This window comes from Scyliorhinus torazame, chromosome 1, assembly GCF_047496885.1.
Source record: "Scyliorhinus torazame isolate Kashiwa2021f chromosome 1, sScyTor2.1, whole genome shotgun sequence".
Classification (NCBI taxonomy): Eukaryota; Metazoa; Chordata; class Chondrichthyes; order Carcharhiniformes; family Scyliorhinidae; genus Scyliorhinus; species Scyliorhinus torazame.
In genome coordinates, this window is record NC_092707.1 from 401,105,001 (window position 1) to 401,120,739 (window position 15,739).

Genomic DNA, 15,739 nt, shown 5'->3' on the forward strand with positions numbered 1-15,739 from the left:
AGTAAAGGGAGTCACCCAGGTGCAGACAGTTAAGTTGTTTTTTTGTTTTCAGTCCTTTGGGTGTCATCCCTTCAAAGCTGCGGTGTGGCAACCGGCCATTAGTCCCAACCGGTCCTTGGGTGCGTGTCACAGGAACAGGAGGAGGCCATTCCCCCCCTCCAACCTGTTCTACTATTCAGTGAGTTCATGGTGGGTCTGTTTCGCTCCATTTAGCCACCTTGCTCCCTTACGGCTCACTACCCTCGGCTAAATAATACAATTAATCCATCCCAGTTTGGGACATTTTCACCCAAACCCCACCCTCAGCCTCGACGGTATTTTCTGGGGGAGGGAGGGGGAGTGGGAGCGGGGGGAGGTGTTCAGGTTCCTGCTCCCCTTTGAGTGGCAGAGTGCCTCCTGCTGGTATCACCCCTGAAGTGCCCAATTGAAGAATTTGCCTTTTTTGTTCCGGACTCTATCGCTGCGGCAAATTGGGTTGCGTGACCTCACAGTTCTGAACACATTTTACCCACCTTATTCCCCGCTCTCTCACGACCTCTCCTTCACCCACCTCTTCTCTCTAATTTGGGTCGTTGACATAGTGGGCGCGATTTAACTGGAAAAGATCAATGTCCCGTTTTGGGCGGGTTTAGCGCGTTTTCTCTCGATGGCTGCAGGGCGTAGAAACGTCCCGCTATTGAACGGCACTCCTTTTTTGGCCTCTGAGAGTTTCTGCCCCCCCCCCCTCCCCCCGCCGCCGAGGCCGCACTTGAGTCATTTACTGTTTCAACCCCCCCTCCCCCAACCCTCTGTAGGCCCTCAGAAACAGCCTCTTAACCCCCCCCCCCTCCCCCCCCACCGCCGAACCCAATCTCTGGCAGTGCCAAACTGGCGCTGGGGCACCCTGGCAGTGCCCCTCACCCCCATTCTGCCAGGCTGGCAGTGCCAAGCTGCTCGGGTGCCATCCTGCCCTGTCCATGACTCCCCCCCCCCCCCCAGGGGGGGTCTCTGATGGCCCCGGAAAACCCCCCCAGGTGCCATTACGTCTGGTCCGCGTTTGTGCGAACCAGTACTCAACGGCAGCCTGGCGAAGTCTCCCACACACGGCCATTAGGTCCTGGGCTCCAGGGGAATCCCGCCTAGTGAGGACAAAATCCAGATCATGACGTCTTACAAGACTCAGTTAAATCTCAATAAACGTGTCAAACATCGCAAATCCCGCGGGTGGCCTCCTGACACCAAATCAGTCGCGGCGAGGCCATTAAATCGTGCCAGCGATCTCACAGCCTCGCAATTCTGTGCAAGTAGATTTCTCTTGCCTTGTATAAATCTTTTGCCTTTGACCTCAAATCACTGGCCCCTCAATCTCAACAACTGGGAACAATTTGATTCTATCCACTCTATTCTTTCTTTCTGAGAAATAAAAACTCCTCTCATATCGACCCCCTCATCTGACTTGCTCCGGAAAAGCAAAACAACAATTTTACAAAGCCTTTCTTTACTTTTGTGTTCCCCAGCCTCAGAGTGAATCTTTGCTGTTCCGTCTCTCGGGCCTCAATACCCTGGGATTAGAGGGAGAGAGAGTCATGGGGGGTGGGGGAGGAGGAAATGGATGTTAGCTGGAAAGTGCCATGTGGGGAAAGTACACTGGGGAAATGGTCATGAGAGGGAATGGGTCAGAGAAAAAGATGAAGGGTTGGAAGAGAATTGACGTGGGCATGAATGGTCAACATGGTAGCAGAGTGGTTAGCACAATTGCTTCACAGCTCCAGGGTCCCAGGTTCCATTCCCAGCTTAGGTCACAGACTGTGCGGAGTCTGCACGTTCTCCCCGTGTCTGCGTGAGTTTCCTCCGGGTGCGCGGGTTTCCTCCGGGTGCTCCGGTTTCCACCCACATGTCCCGAAAGACGTGCTTGTTAGGTGAATTGGACATTCTGAATTCTCCCTCAGTGTACCCGAACAGGCGCCGGAATGCGCTTTTCACAGTCACTTCATTGCAGTGTTAACGCAAGCCTACTTGTGACAATAAAGATTATTATGAAGATTAATGTCAAGGGGAAAAGAAAATGGAGGGATGTGGGTCGAGACCATGTGAAGAGGCAGCAGAATGTGAAGCAGAGTGTGGTAGAGAGTAAGAAGAGGGGAGGGGGGATAGAGTGCATCAACTGGAGTCGAAATGGAGGTTGGAAGTGAAGGAATAGGGAATAATGATTTTCAATAAAGGTGCTCCCAAGACGGACAGCATTGCAAAATCAAATGATTATTCCATTTAAACATAGCAGGTGGAATAACGAATGAAACCCCTCGGAATAGAATAACTTTGAGGGTTTCCTTCTGTCAACCTGCCTTTCATCTTCAGCATCTGTATGTTATGCAGTGCTGAGCAGCAAGCAGAACTTTATAGATTCCTTGAGCTTAATTGCTTCATTTAAAAACCAAAAAAACAAACAGAAATGAGTCAGAAACAAATTGAGCACCTTTCATCGCCCTCTGCTGATTAATGACCTGGGTGTTTGGGAGCCATGTTCTAGATTATTTATGCCTGATTTGCTGTTCCACTAGTGCCTCACAAAACAGCTGCAGATTTTGCCTCCAGATCCTGGTGCTTCATTGTGTGTCAAGGAGGGTGTGTACGATCCAATTCCCGCCCCAACCAATTGATGAGGGGCACAGAATTTGACAAATGGCAACAGGACACTCAGTCCCACTGGTCTGCGCCTCTGCACACCAGCATCCTCTCACCCTTCCTTCATCTCATGCTGTCAGCACACTCTATCCCTCTCTCCCTTGTGTATTTAACTCGCTCCAGTCAGAAGACTCTGTGTCCGACACCTAAGGGCGGCACAGTTGCCAGCACTGCCACCTCACAGCGCCAGGGACCAGGGTTCAATTCCAGCCTTGGACGACTGGCAGTGTGGAGATTTAGGATGTAGACTTAATTACCTGCAAAGACTCGCATTCAAAGTGTTGTCTTGCATCTTTGACTTTGTCTGTATATATGTTTCTGGAACCCACCTCTTCATTCACCCGAGGAAGGAGCAGTGCTCCGAAACCTAGTGATTCAAAACAAACCTGTTGGACTTTAACCTGGTGTTGCAAGACTTCTTACTGCGTGGAGATCGTACATTCTCCCCGTGTCTGCGGGGGTTTCCTCCATGTGCTCCTGTTTCCTCCCATTATCCAAAGATATGCAGGTGAGGTGGACTGGCCTTTCTAAATTGCTGTCGTGTAATAGGGTTAGATGGGGTTATGGGGTTACAGGGATAGGATGGGGGAATGGGCTTGGCTAGGGTGCTCTTTCGGAGGGTCAGTGTATACTCAATGGCCATATGGCCTCCTTCTACACTGTAGGGATTCTATGGAACGTAGGCTGACTCTCCTGGTCGAATAGGTTGTTAGGGACTGAAAACAGTGAAGAATTTTGGGGATATTCTTTTCTTCTTTTTTGTAACACTTTAATTTATTAATCATTAAAAATATTTGAGATGGGGGAATAAAGGGTATTTGGCTGGGTGGGGGGCGGGATCTGGAAGCCCTTGATTCTGTTAGATCCAATTTTCTGCCAGTGTGGGAAAGGGGCAGGCATGGGTCACACAGAAGACAAACCAAAACTTAAGAGGTTAGTTTGAAATCAGTTTCAAAGGGACTCCATTTTGGATGTTGCAAGGGCCTTAACCTGCCCTGTGGGAGTCACAAATTGATAGAGTAGATGCAAATGCTCTTGAAGAGCAGATAAGGTCTGAAAAACTGGATTGGTCTGATATTTTATTAAATCCACCGCTCTTTAAGACTGTAAATCAGAAGGCTGCAGCTATCAGTGCGAGTTTAAAAAAATCTCTGCTGGTGTGTTTTGATTGACAGGCATGGGCTAGGGAAGAAAAGTAGTCTAGTTCTGCAGTGTCAAGAGAGTTCTTTGTTGACAATTCCCCAAGGGCTATCATTTTGTCATTATGAATGCTTGCCTGAGTTTCAACGGCTACAATTATCTCAGCAAGGTTCAGTGCTCATTATTTGATTTACAGCTTAAAGAGGCTATTAAAGGATTAGTTGTATTTGATATGGGGTCTGAACAGAAGTTTGTTTTCATATCAATGTAACGACTTGAGGAGATTTAAAAGCTTTGAACGGATTTCATGAATGGGAACATTTTCACCATCAAATGTGCAAGAGTGAAAGTTGTTTTAGATTATTAGAAGTTTTTGTTTTCATCTCTACATCATTTCTGAGATCTACCCATGATGGATACTGGATGAGTGGCTATGGAAGTGGCATGAAGGATATGAGGGGTCATGGGAGGGACGGGGGGGGTGGAGGTGGTGGTGGAAATGCTAGCCCACATTCCCTCCCCACCCCCAGAGCAAACATCGCACACTTTGAGGCGCTTTTTAACTGAACCGGGTCCTGCGGTTCGGGAAGTTCACCGACTCAAACTACCTGTCTTGGTATCAAACATCTGGCCCTCAGACTCTGTGGTTATGTGGAGGACGGTAGCAGCCAATTTGCATTCTGCAGATTTCCCAAAATAGCAAATTAAATCAGTTTTCTGCATTTCTGTTTTTAGTGACAGGGGTTAACGGATAAGTCCTGGCCGGGACACGAGCAAGGATCTTCCCTGATGAACTCTCGCACTACTAATCCAGTGTTAGCCTTCAACTTTCTAACTCAAGAGTCAGTTTCGTTTTCACTCAGCAACTGATCAGAGTGTCCATTCTGTCTGGACCAACTAAAAGAAGCTTGTACCCATTAGTGCTTGTAAAACCAAACAGGAATTCTCCACAAAAGGATTCATAGATATTTTATATGGAGCTTACTTTCATGAAGATCGCCACTGATCAGCTCAGCTCTATTGAACAATGGTCCGGGGAGGAGCGGAGGGGTGACATGTGAGATTAGTAGAACAAAGCATCGACTGAAGAATTAAAGCAAACTGGGCGGCACCACAGCACAGTGGTTAGCACAGTTGTTTCACAGCACCAGGATCCCAGGTTCAATTCCCAGCTTGGGTCACTGTCTGTGCGGAGTCTGCACGTTCCCCCCGCTGTCTGCCTCCAGGTTTCCTACCACAGTCCAAAGATGTGCAGGTTAGGTGGATTGGCCATTCTAAATTGCCCTTATTGACCAAAAAAAAGGCTCGGTGGGGTTACTGGGGTAGGGTGGAGATGTGGGCTTAAGTAGGGTGCTCTTTCCAAGCGCCGGTGCAGACTCAATGGACCGAATGGCTTCCTTCTGCACTGTAGATTCTATGATTCTATGAACACTGTAGTAGGCCATTCGGCTCATCATTGCTGCGCTGGCTCTTTGAAAGAGCAATCCAATATGTTCCACTCCCTCCTTGCTCGTTCCCCTTGGCCCATGAGTTGGGTCCCATTTAAGTCCAATTTCCTTTTCAAAGCTACCACTGATTCTGTTTTCACTCGCCTTTCAGAGCAGCGCATTCAGATCCTAATAACAAACTGCGGTTAAAAATCAAATATTCCTCCTCTTTGGTTCTTTTGCCAAGTATCTTCAATCTGTGTCTTGTGGACACAAACATTCTTACCAGTTGAAAAGGTTTCTTTCCATCTACTCAATCAAGCCCCTCATAATGCTGAGCGTCATTAAATCTCCTCCTTAACCTACTCTGCTCTCAGGAGAACAACCCCATGCTTCTCTGCGCCCTCCACTCACTGACTGACTGAGGTTTGGAGAGCAACAATCGTCGGCTAATTGCAGCACCACAGTGATATCGGACATGTCAGAAGGCTGCATACACGACTCGGAATGAGGCCTCTTATCCAAATGGATTGCTGGAGTAGTGTTTTCCCTGACTGTTCGGCAGCAGCCTAATTCACTCCTTTAGAAACCTGTGTGGCCTCCAAGTGCAGCTGCTGCCGTGCCAATTCCAAAATGGCTGTCTTGGCAACGTGACAAAGCTAGCGACCATAGAACAGATACCAAACATAGCATTCAGGCAGTCTCTAGACTCAAAATCACTGCCGGTCCGGGCATTTCAATCATTGCATTCAATCCCTTTTTATCAAAAACAAAGAGCAAAAAATCCGAATTGACTGACCGAGAGATCCTGCAACGAGTAACTGGCTTATGATCTCAACACAACACGATGTTATGGGCCTCCTTCGCCAACGTTGTGTGGTGAACCTCATGTGGGCACCGGGTATTGAAAAAGCAATATTATCCAAAAAGAAACTCAAGGGTAGTTTAACTGTTTGTACCAAACATCAAGCCTGGATGTTTTAACAGGACAGTTTTCATTATGATAAAGGGAAAATGGAAGATAATAATTTCCTTATTTTCCAGCTTCTTGAGTTCCTAAAACGACTCAAGAAAGATTTGTCCCTATCCAGTTCTTGGCAAAAGAACCAAAAAACACCAAAAGCAACAACTTGGATTTATACAGTTTCTTTAACATTACAAGCTACAGCACAGAAGCATCACAAAAAGAATGGGCCAAATCATGGGCCATTTGGGCAGATGACCAGAAGCTTGGTCAACAAAGTAGATTCTATGGAATTACTAAAGGAAGAGCGAGAGGTCGAGGGGCAGAGACGTCGAGGGGCAGACACGTCGAGGGGCAGACACGTCGAGGGGCAGAGAGGTCAAGGGGCAGAGAGGTCAAGGGGCAGAAAGGTCGAGGGGCAGAGAGGTTTGGGGAAGGAATTCCAGAGCTTGGGATCCAAGCAGCTGAAGGCAGAGCTGCCAATGGTGGAGTGATTTAAATTGTGCATACCCAAGAGGCCAGAATTGGGAGGAGCGCAGAGATCTCGCAAGGTTGTAGGGCTGGGTGAGATGACACAGAAAGGAAGGGGGCCCGGCAGTCGAGGGATTGAAAAGCATGGATGACAATTTGAAAATTGAATTGTTGCCCGACTAGGAGGTCAGAGTAGGTCAGCGAGCACTGGGGGTGATAGAAATTCCAGTTGGGATAGGGGCATTCAGATGAGCTCACGTTTCGGTATAATGGAAGGGGAGAGAGGGGGGGGGGGGGGTGCAGGAGTGTTCGGGTAGGGTGGAAAGGGAGGAGAATTTTTTCACACAGTACTGCCTAAAATATGGTGGAAGCTGATCCAATTGTAACTTTCCAACCGGAATGGAATAAAATCTGTTTTTTAAAAAATAAATTTAGAGTAGCCAATTCTTTTTTTTTCCAATGAAGAGGGCAATTTAACAAGGCCAGTCCAGGGCAATTTAACAAGGCCAGTCCACCTACCCTGCACATCGTTTTTCAGTTGTGGGGGTGAGACCCACCGCAGACACGGGGAGAATGTGCAAACTCCACACGGACAGTGACCCAGAACCAGGATCGAACCCGAGTCCTCGGCACCAAGAGACAGCAGTGCTAACCACTGCGCCACCGTGCCGCCCAGAATAGAATAAAATCTTGAAAAGGATAAAAATTGCAAAGCTAGTGTAAAAGATCAGGGATAATTGGATAGTTGTTCGTACCGCTGGCACAGTCACTATTAGCAGAATGGAATACTCTGTGCCCGATGATTCGATGATAGACATTATGTCCAGATGAGGAAGACAAATAAGTGACCAGTTTACAAAGTCCATCTATTGTTCCTCTGTAAACTTGCTGCACTGGGGAGCCTACGATGAACTGCAAAGGGATTAGCAGTTGAGCTGTCCTTCGCATTGGTCTCCTCTCTACACAGCCACAGGATAGGAGGGAGTGGAGCAGGAATGCACTGACTGATAAACTGTTGACCCAATGCGATAGCCAATCATTGTACAGGCCAGTAATTGTACACACCATGCTAAACTCTGTACACACATCACTTTGGTCAGGTGGCAGCTGTCTCACCATTGAAACCTCAAGTCTCACACAAGGTTTCCAGCACTGAATGTAGGATGACGCTTTTGGGGGGCAGAGTCACGTCACTGAACTAGTAACCCAGAGGCCCAGGCTGATGTCTATAGAACCATAGAATTCCTGCGGAAGGAGGCCATTCAGTCTGCACCGACCCTCCGAAAGAGCACCCACCCTCGGCCCATTCTGCCACCCCATCCCCGTGACACCACCTAACCCTCACGTCTGTGGAGACTAAGGGGCAGTTAACATGGCCAATCCACCCAACCTATCTTTAGACTGTGGGAGGAAACCGGAGCACCCGGAGGAAACCCACACAGACGCGGGGAGAAAGTGCAAACTCCACACACACAGTCACCTGAGGCCGGAATTGAACCCGGGTCCCTGGCGCTGTGAGGCAGCAGTGCTAACACGCAGATTCAAACTCCACCACGCCACCTGGTGGAATCCAAATTCAATCAATAAAATTTGTAATTGAAAGCCAGTCAGAGTAATGGTCACCTTCAACAATTCCGGTAACAACCCACCGGGATCACTAATGCCCTTTAGGGGAAGGAAATCTGCTATCCTTACCCGGTCCGGCCTACATGTGACTCCAGACCCACAGCAATGAGGTTGACTCTTGAGTTCAAGGGGAATTAGGGATGGGGAAATATGCTGGCCCAACCAACGATGCCCACACCCAGTCAAAGCTGAAATTTAAGCAAATACACCAGTGCATTGATGGGAGGCACTGAACTGAGAACCTGCTTTCTGTTTGAAGAGAAAGTTGTCCAAAGGATACGACCAAAAGATTTATCGATCTTCTTTCATCCAAACCCCACTTCATACTCTCTTGCCTCGTAAATTCAATGGCTACTCCGGCCAGCTGGCACAACGTTTACCTCCCGAAAAGTGATCAGTTCAAGTCAGGAAAACGGGTAGTCTTTCCTCATGGGCAGCACGGTGGCACAGGGGTAGGCGGCACGGTAGCACAGTGGTGGGCGGCACGGTAGCACAATGGTGGGCAGCACGGTAGCACAGTGGTGGGCGGCACGGTAGAACAGTGGTGGGTGGCACGGTAGCACAATGGTGGGCAGCACGGTAGCACAGTGGTGGGCGGCACGGTAGAACAGTGGTGGGTGGCACGGTAGCACAATGATGGGTGGCACGGTAGCACAGTGGTGGGCTGCACGGTAGCACAGTGGTGGGCAGCATGGTAGCACAGTGGTAGGTGGCACGGTAGCACAGTGGTGGGCTGCACGGTAGCACAGTGGTGGGCTGCACGGTAGCACAGTGGTGGGTGGCACAGTAGCACAGTGGTGGGCAGCATGGTAGCACAGTGGTGGGCAGCACGGTAGCACAGTGGGGGACGGCACGGTAGCACAGTAGAGGATGGAACGGTAGCACAGTGGGGGACGGCACGGTAGCACAGTGGTGGGTGGCACGGTAGCACAGTGGTGGGCAGCACGGTAGCACAGTGGGGGCGGCACGGTAGCACAGTGGGGGACGGCACGGTACCACAGTGGTGGGTAGCACGGTAGCACAGTGGTGGGCTGCACGGTAGCACAGTGGTGGGTGGCACAGTAGCACAGTGGAGGACGGCACGGTAGCACAGTGGGGGACGGCACGGTAGCACAGTGGTGGGTGGCACAGTAGCACAGTGGAGGACGGCACGGTAGCACAGTGGTGGGCGGCACGGTAGCACAATGGTGGGCAGCACGGTAGCACAGTGGTGGGCGGCACGGTAGAACAGTGGTGGGTGGCACGGTAGCACAATGGTGGGCAGCACGGTAGCACAGTGGTGGGCAGCATGGTAGCACAGTGGTGGGTGGCACGGTAGCACAGTGGTGGGCTGCACGGTAGCACAGTGGAGGATGGCACGGTAGCACAGTGGGGGACGGCACGGTAGCACAGTGGTGGGTGGCACGGTAGCACAGTGGTGGGCTGCACGGTAGCACAGTGGTGGGTGGCACAGTAGCACAGTGGTGGGCAGCATGGTAGCACAGTGGTGGGCAGCACGGTAGCACAGTGGGGGACGGCACGGTAGCACAGTAGAGGATGGAACGGTAGCACAGTGGGGGACGGCACGGTAGCACAGTGGGGGACAGCACGGTAGCACAGTGGGGGACGGCACGGTAGCACAGTGGTGGGTGGCACGGTAGCACAGTGGTGGGCAGCACGGTAGCACAGTGGGGGCGGCACGGTAGCACAGTGGTGGGTAGCACGGTAGCACAGTGGTGGGCTGCACGATAACACAGTGGTGGGTGGCACAGTAGCACAGTGGTGGGCAGCACGGTAGCACAGTGGGGGACGGCGCGGTAGCACAGTGGGGGACGGCACGGTAGCACAGTGGGGGACGGCACGGTAGCACAGTGGAGGATGGCACGGTAGCACAGTGGTGGGCAGCACGGTAGCACAGTGGGGGACGGCACGGTAGCACAGTGGGGGACGGCACGGTACCACAGTGGTGGGTAGCACGGTAGCACAGTGGTGGGCTGCACGGTAACACAGTGGTGGGTGGCACAGTAGCACAGTGGTGGGCTGCACGGTAACACAGTGGTGGATGGCATGGTAGCACAGTGGGGGACGGCACGGTAGCACAGTGGGGGACGGCACGGTAGCACAGTGGGGGGACGGCACGGTAGCACAGTGGGGACGGCACAGTAGCACAGTGGGGGACGGCACGGTAGCACAGTGGTGTGCAGCACGGTAGCACAGTGGGGGACGGCACGGTAGCACAGTGGTGTGCTAGCACGGTAGCACAGTGGGGGACGGCACGGTAGCACAGTGGTGGGTGGCACGGTAGCACAGTGGGGGACGGCACGGTAGCACAGTGGTGGGTGGCACAGTAGCACAGTGGAGGACGGCACGGTAGCACAGTGGTGAGCGGCACGGTAGCACAATGGTGGGCAGCACGGTAGCACAGTGGTGGGCGGCACGGTAGAACAGTGGTGGGTGGCACGGTAGCACAATGGTGGGCAGCACGGTAGCACAGTGGTGGGCAGCATGGTAGCACAGTGGTGGGTGGCACGGTAGCACAGTGGTGGGCTGCACGGTAGCACAATGGTGGGCGGCACGGTAGCACAGTGGTGGGTGGCATGGTAGCACAGTGGTGGATGGCACGGTAGCACAGTGGTGGGCTGCACGGTAGCACAGTGGGGGACGGCACGGTAGCACAGTGGTGGGTGGCACGGTAGCACCGTGGTGGGCTGCACGGTAGCACAGTGGTGGGTGGCACAGTAGCACAGTGGTGGGCAGCATGGTAGCACAGTGGTGGGCAGCACGGTAGCACAGTGGGGGACGGCACGGTAGCACAGTAGAGGATGGAACGGTAGCACAGTGGGGGACGGCACGGTAGCACAGTGGGGGACAGCACGGTAGCACAGTGGTGGGTGGCACGGTAGCACAGTGGGGGACAGCACGGTAGCACAGTGGGGGACGGCACGGTAGCACAGTGGTGGGTGGCACGGTAGCACAGTGGTGGGCAGCACGGTAGCACAGTGGGGGCGGCACGGTAGCACAGTGGTGGGTAGCACGGTAGCACAGTGGTGGGCTGCACGATAACACAGTGGTGGGTGGCACAGTAGCACAGTGGTGGGCAGCACGGTAGCACAGTGGGGGACGGCGCGGTAGCACAGTGGGGGACGGCACGGTAGCACAGTGGGGGACGGCACGGTAGCACAGTGGAGGATGGCACGGTAGCACAGTGGTGTGCTAGCACGGTAGCACAGTGGGGGACGGCACGGTAGCACAGTGGGGACGGCACAGTAGCACAGTGGGGACGGCACGGTAGCACAGTGGGGGGCAGTACGGTAGCACAGTGGTGTGCAGCACGGTAGCACAGTGGGGGACGGCACGGTAGCACAGTGGTGTGCTAGCACGGTAGCACAGTGGGGGACGGCACGGTAGCACAGTGGTGGGTGGCACGGTAGCACAGTGGGGGACGTCACGGTAGCACAGTGGTGGGTGGCACGGTAGCACAGTGGGGGGGCACGGTAGCACAATGGAGGACGGCACAGTAGCACAGTGGTGGGGGGCACGGTAGCACAGTGGGGGACGGCACGGTACCACAGTGGTGGGTGGCACGGTAGCACAGTGGTGGACGGCACGGTAGGTCAGTGGGGGACGTCACGGTAGCACAGTGGTGGGTGGCACAGCAGCACAGTGGTGGGCAGCACGGTAGCACAGTGGGGGACGTCATGGTAGCACAGTGGTGGGTGGCACAGCAGCACAGTGGTGGGCAGCACGGCAGCGCAGTGGGGGACGGCACGGTACCACAGAGGTGGGTGGCACGGTAGCACAGTGGGGGGCAGTACGGTAGCACAGTGGTGGGCGGCACGGTAGCACAGTGGTGGGCGGCACGGTAGCACAGTGGTGGGTGGTACGGTAGCACAGTGGTGGATGGCACGGTAGCACAGTGGTGGGCAGCATGGTAGCACAGTGGAGGACGGCACGGTAGCACAGTGGTGGGTGGCACGGTAGCACAGTGGTGGGTGGTACGGTAGCACAGTGGTGGGTGGCACAGTAGCACAGTGGTGGGTGGTACGGTAGCACAGTGGTGGGTGGTACGGTAGCACAGTGGTGGGCGGCACGGTAGCACAGTGGTGGGTGGCACGGTAGCACAGTGGTGGGCAGCATGGTAGCACAGTGGAGGACGGCACGGTAGCACAGTGGTGGGTGGTACGGTAGCACAGTGGGGGACGGCACGGTCGCACAGTGGTGGGTGGCACGGTAGCACAGTGGTGGATGGCACGGTAGCACAGTGGTGGGTGGCACGGTAGCACAGTGGTGGATGGCACGGTAGCACAGTGGTGGGCAGCACGGTAGCACAGTGGTGGGTGGCACGGAAGCACAGTGGTGGACGGCACGGTAGCACAGTGGAGGATGGCACGGTAGCACAGTGGAGGATGGCACGGTAGCACAGTGGTGGGTGGCACGGTAGCACAGTGGGGAACGTCACGGTAGCACAGTGGTGGACGGCACAGTAGCACAGTGGAGGATGGCACGGTAGCACAGTGGGGAACGGCACGGTAGCACAGTGGAGGATGGCACGGCAGCACAGTGGTGGGCGGCACGGTAGCACAGTGGAGGATGGCACGGTAGCACAGTGGTGGGCAGCACGGTAGCACAGTGGGGGACGGCACGGTAGCACAGTGGGGGACGGCACGGTACCACAGTGGTGGGTAGCACGGTAGCACAGTGGTGGGCTGCACGGTAACACAGTGGTGGGTGGCACAGTAGCACAGTGGTGGGCTGCACGGTAACACAGTGGTGGATGGCATGGTAGCACAGTGGGGGACGGCACGGTAGCACAGTGGGGGACGGCACGGTAGCACAGTGGGGGGACGGCACGGTAGCACAGTGGGGACGGCACAGTAGCACAGTGGGGGACGGCACGGTAGCACAGTGGTGTGCAGCACGGTAGCACAGTGGGGGACGGCACGGTAGCACAGTGGTGTGCTAGCACGGTAGCACAGTGGGGGACGGCACGGTAGCACAGTGGTGGGTGGCACGGTAGCACAGTGGGGGACGGCACGGTAGCACAGTGGTGGGTGGCACAGTAGCACAGTGGAGGACGGCACGGTAGCACAGTGGTGAGCGGCACGGTAGCACAATGGTGGGCAGCACGGTAGCACAGTGGTGGGCGGCACGGTAGAACAGTGGTGGGTGGCACGGTAGCACAATGGTGGGCAGCACGGTAGCACAGTGGTGGGCAGCATGGTAGCACAGTGGTGGGTGGCACGGTAGCACAGTGGTGGGCTGCACGGTAGCACAGTGGGGGACGGCACGGTAGCACAGTGGTGGGTGGCACGGTAGCACAGTGGTGGGCTGCACGGTAGCACAGTGGTGGGTGGCACAGTAGCACAGTGGTGGGCAGCATGGTAGCACAGTGGTGGGCAGCACGGTAGCACAGTGGGGGACGGCACGGTAGCACAGTAGAGGATGGAACGGTAGCACAGTGGGGGACGGCACGGTAGCACAGTGGGGGACAGCACGGTAGCACAGTGGTGGGTGGCACGGTAGCACAGTGGGGGACAGCACGGTAGCACAGTGGGGGACGGCACGGTAGCACAGTGGTGGGTGGCACGGTAGCACAGTGGTGGGCAGCACGGTAGCACAGTGGGGGCGGCACGGTAGCACAGTGGTGGGTAGCACGGTAGCACAGTGGTGGGCTGCACGATAACACAGTGGTGGGTGGCACAGTAGCACAGTGGTGGGCAGCACGGTAGCACAGTGGGGGACGGCGCGGTAGCACAGTGGGGGACGGCACGGTAGCACAGTGGGGGACGGCACGGTAGCACAGTGGAGGATGGCACGGTAGCACAGTGGTGTGCTAGCACGGTAGCACAGTGGGGGACGGCACGGTAGCACAGTGGGGACGGCACAGTAGCACAGTGGGGACGGCACGGTAGCACAGTGGGGGGCAGTACGGTAGCACAGTGGTGTGCAGCACGGTAGCACAGTGGGGGACGGCACGGTAGCACAGTGGTGTGCTAGCACGGTAGCACAGTGGGGGACGGCACGGTAGCACAGTGGTGGGTGGCACGGTAGCACAGTGGGGGACGTCACGGTAGCACAGTGGTGGGTGGCACGGTAGCACAGTGGGGGGGCACGGTAGCACAATGGAGGACGGCACAGTAGCACAGTGGTGGGGGGCACGGTAGCACAGTGGGGGACGGCACGGTACCACAGTGGTGGGTGGCACGGTAGCACAGTGGTGGACGGCACGGTAGGTCAGTGGGGGACGTCACGGTAGCACAGTGGTGGGTGGCACAGCAGCACAGTGGTGGGCAGCACGGTAGCACAGTGGGGGACGTCATGGTAGCACAGTGGTGGGTGGCACAGCAGCACAGTGGTGGGCAGCACGGCAGCGCAGTGGGGGACGGCACGGTACCACAGAGGTGGGTGGCACGGTAGCACAGTGGGGGGCAGTACGGTAGCACAGTGGTGGGCGGCACGGTAGCACAGTGGTGGGCGGCACGGTAGCACAGTGGTGGGTGGTACGGTAGCACAGTGGTGGATGGCACGGTAGCACAGTGGTGGGCAGCATGGTAGCACAGTGGAGGACGGCACGGTAGCACAGTGGTGGGTGGCACGGTAGCACAGTGGTGGGTGGTACGGTAGCACAGTGGTGGGTGGCACAGTAGCACAGTGGTGGGTGGTACGGTAGCACAGTGGTGGGTGGTACGGTAGCACAGTGGTGGGCGGCACGGTAGCACAGTGGTGGGTGGCACGGTAGCACAGTGGTGGGCAGCATGGTAGCACAGTGGAGGACGGCACGGTAGCACAGTGGTGGGTGGTACGGTAGCACAGTGGGGGACGGCACGGTCGCACAGTGGTGGGTGGCACGGTAGCACAGTGGTGGATGGCACGGTAGCACAGTGGTGGGTGGCACGGTAGCACAGTGGTGGATGGCACGGTAGCACAGTGGTGGGCAGCACGGTAGCACAGTGGTGGGTGGCACGGAAGCACAGTGGTGGACGGCACGGTAGCACAGTGGAGGATGGCACGGTAGCACAGTGGAGGATGGCACGGTAGCACAGTGGTGGGTGGCACGGTAGCACAGTGGGGAACGTCACGGTAGCACAGTGGTGGACGGCACAGTAGCACAGTGGAGGATGGCACGGTAGCACAGTGGGGAACGGCACGGTAGCACAGTGGAGGATGGCACGGCAGCACAGTGGTGGGCGGCACGGTTGCACAGTGGAGGATGGCACGGTAGCACAGTGGTGGATGGCACGGCAGCACAGTGGTGGGCGGCACGGTAGCACAGTGGGGGACGTCACGGTAGCACAGTGGTGGGTGGCACAGCAGCACAGTGGTGGGCAGCACGGCAGCGCAGTGGTGGGAGGCACGGTAGCACAGTGGAGGATAGCACAGTAGCACAGTGGGGGACGGCACGGTAGCACAGTGGTGGATGGCACGGTAGCACAGTGGTGGGCGGCACGGTAGCACAGTGGTGGGTGGT

The 15,739-nt window shown here is 55.5% G+C and overlaps 1 protein-coding gene across 5 annotated transcripts in view; it reads right to left on the reverse strand.

The window, feature by feature from the left end:
• Positions 1 to 15,739, reverse strand: part of hivep2a (HIVEP zinc finger 2a) — a 342,236-nt gene that overhangs the window by 230,299 nt on the left and 96,198 nt on the right. Inside the window, exon 1 of one of the 5 annotated variants that reach the window (XM_072513933.1) lies at positions 2,922 to 3,009. The exons of the other annotated variants lie outside the window; for them this stretch is intronic. The gene's annotated coding sequence lies outside the window, so the exon portion shown is untranslated. Of the gene's footprint in view, positions 1 to 2,921; positions 3,010 to 15,739 lie in introns of those variants that run through there. 5 annotated transcript variants of the gene reach the window in all.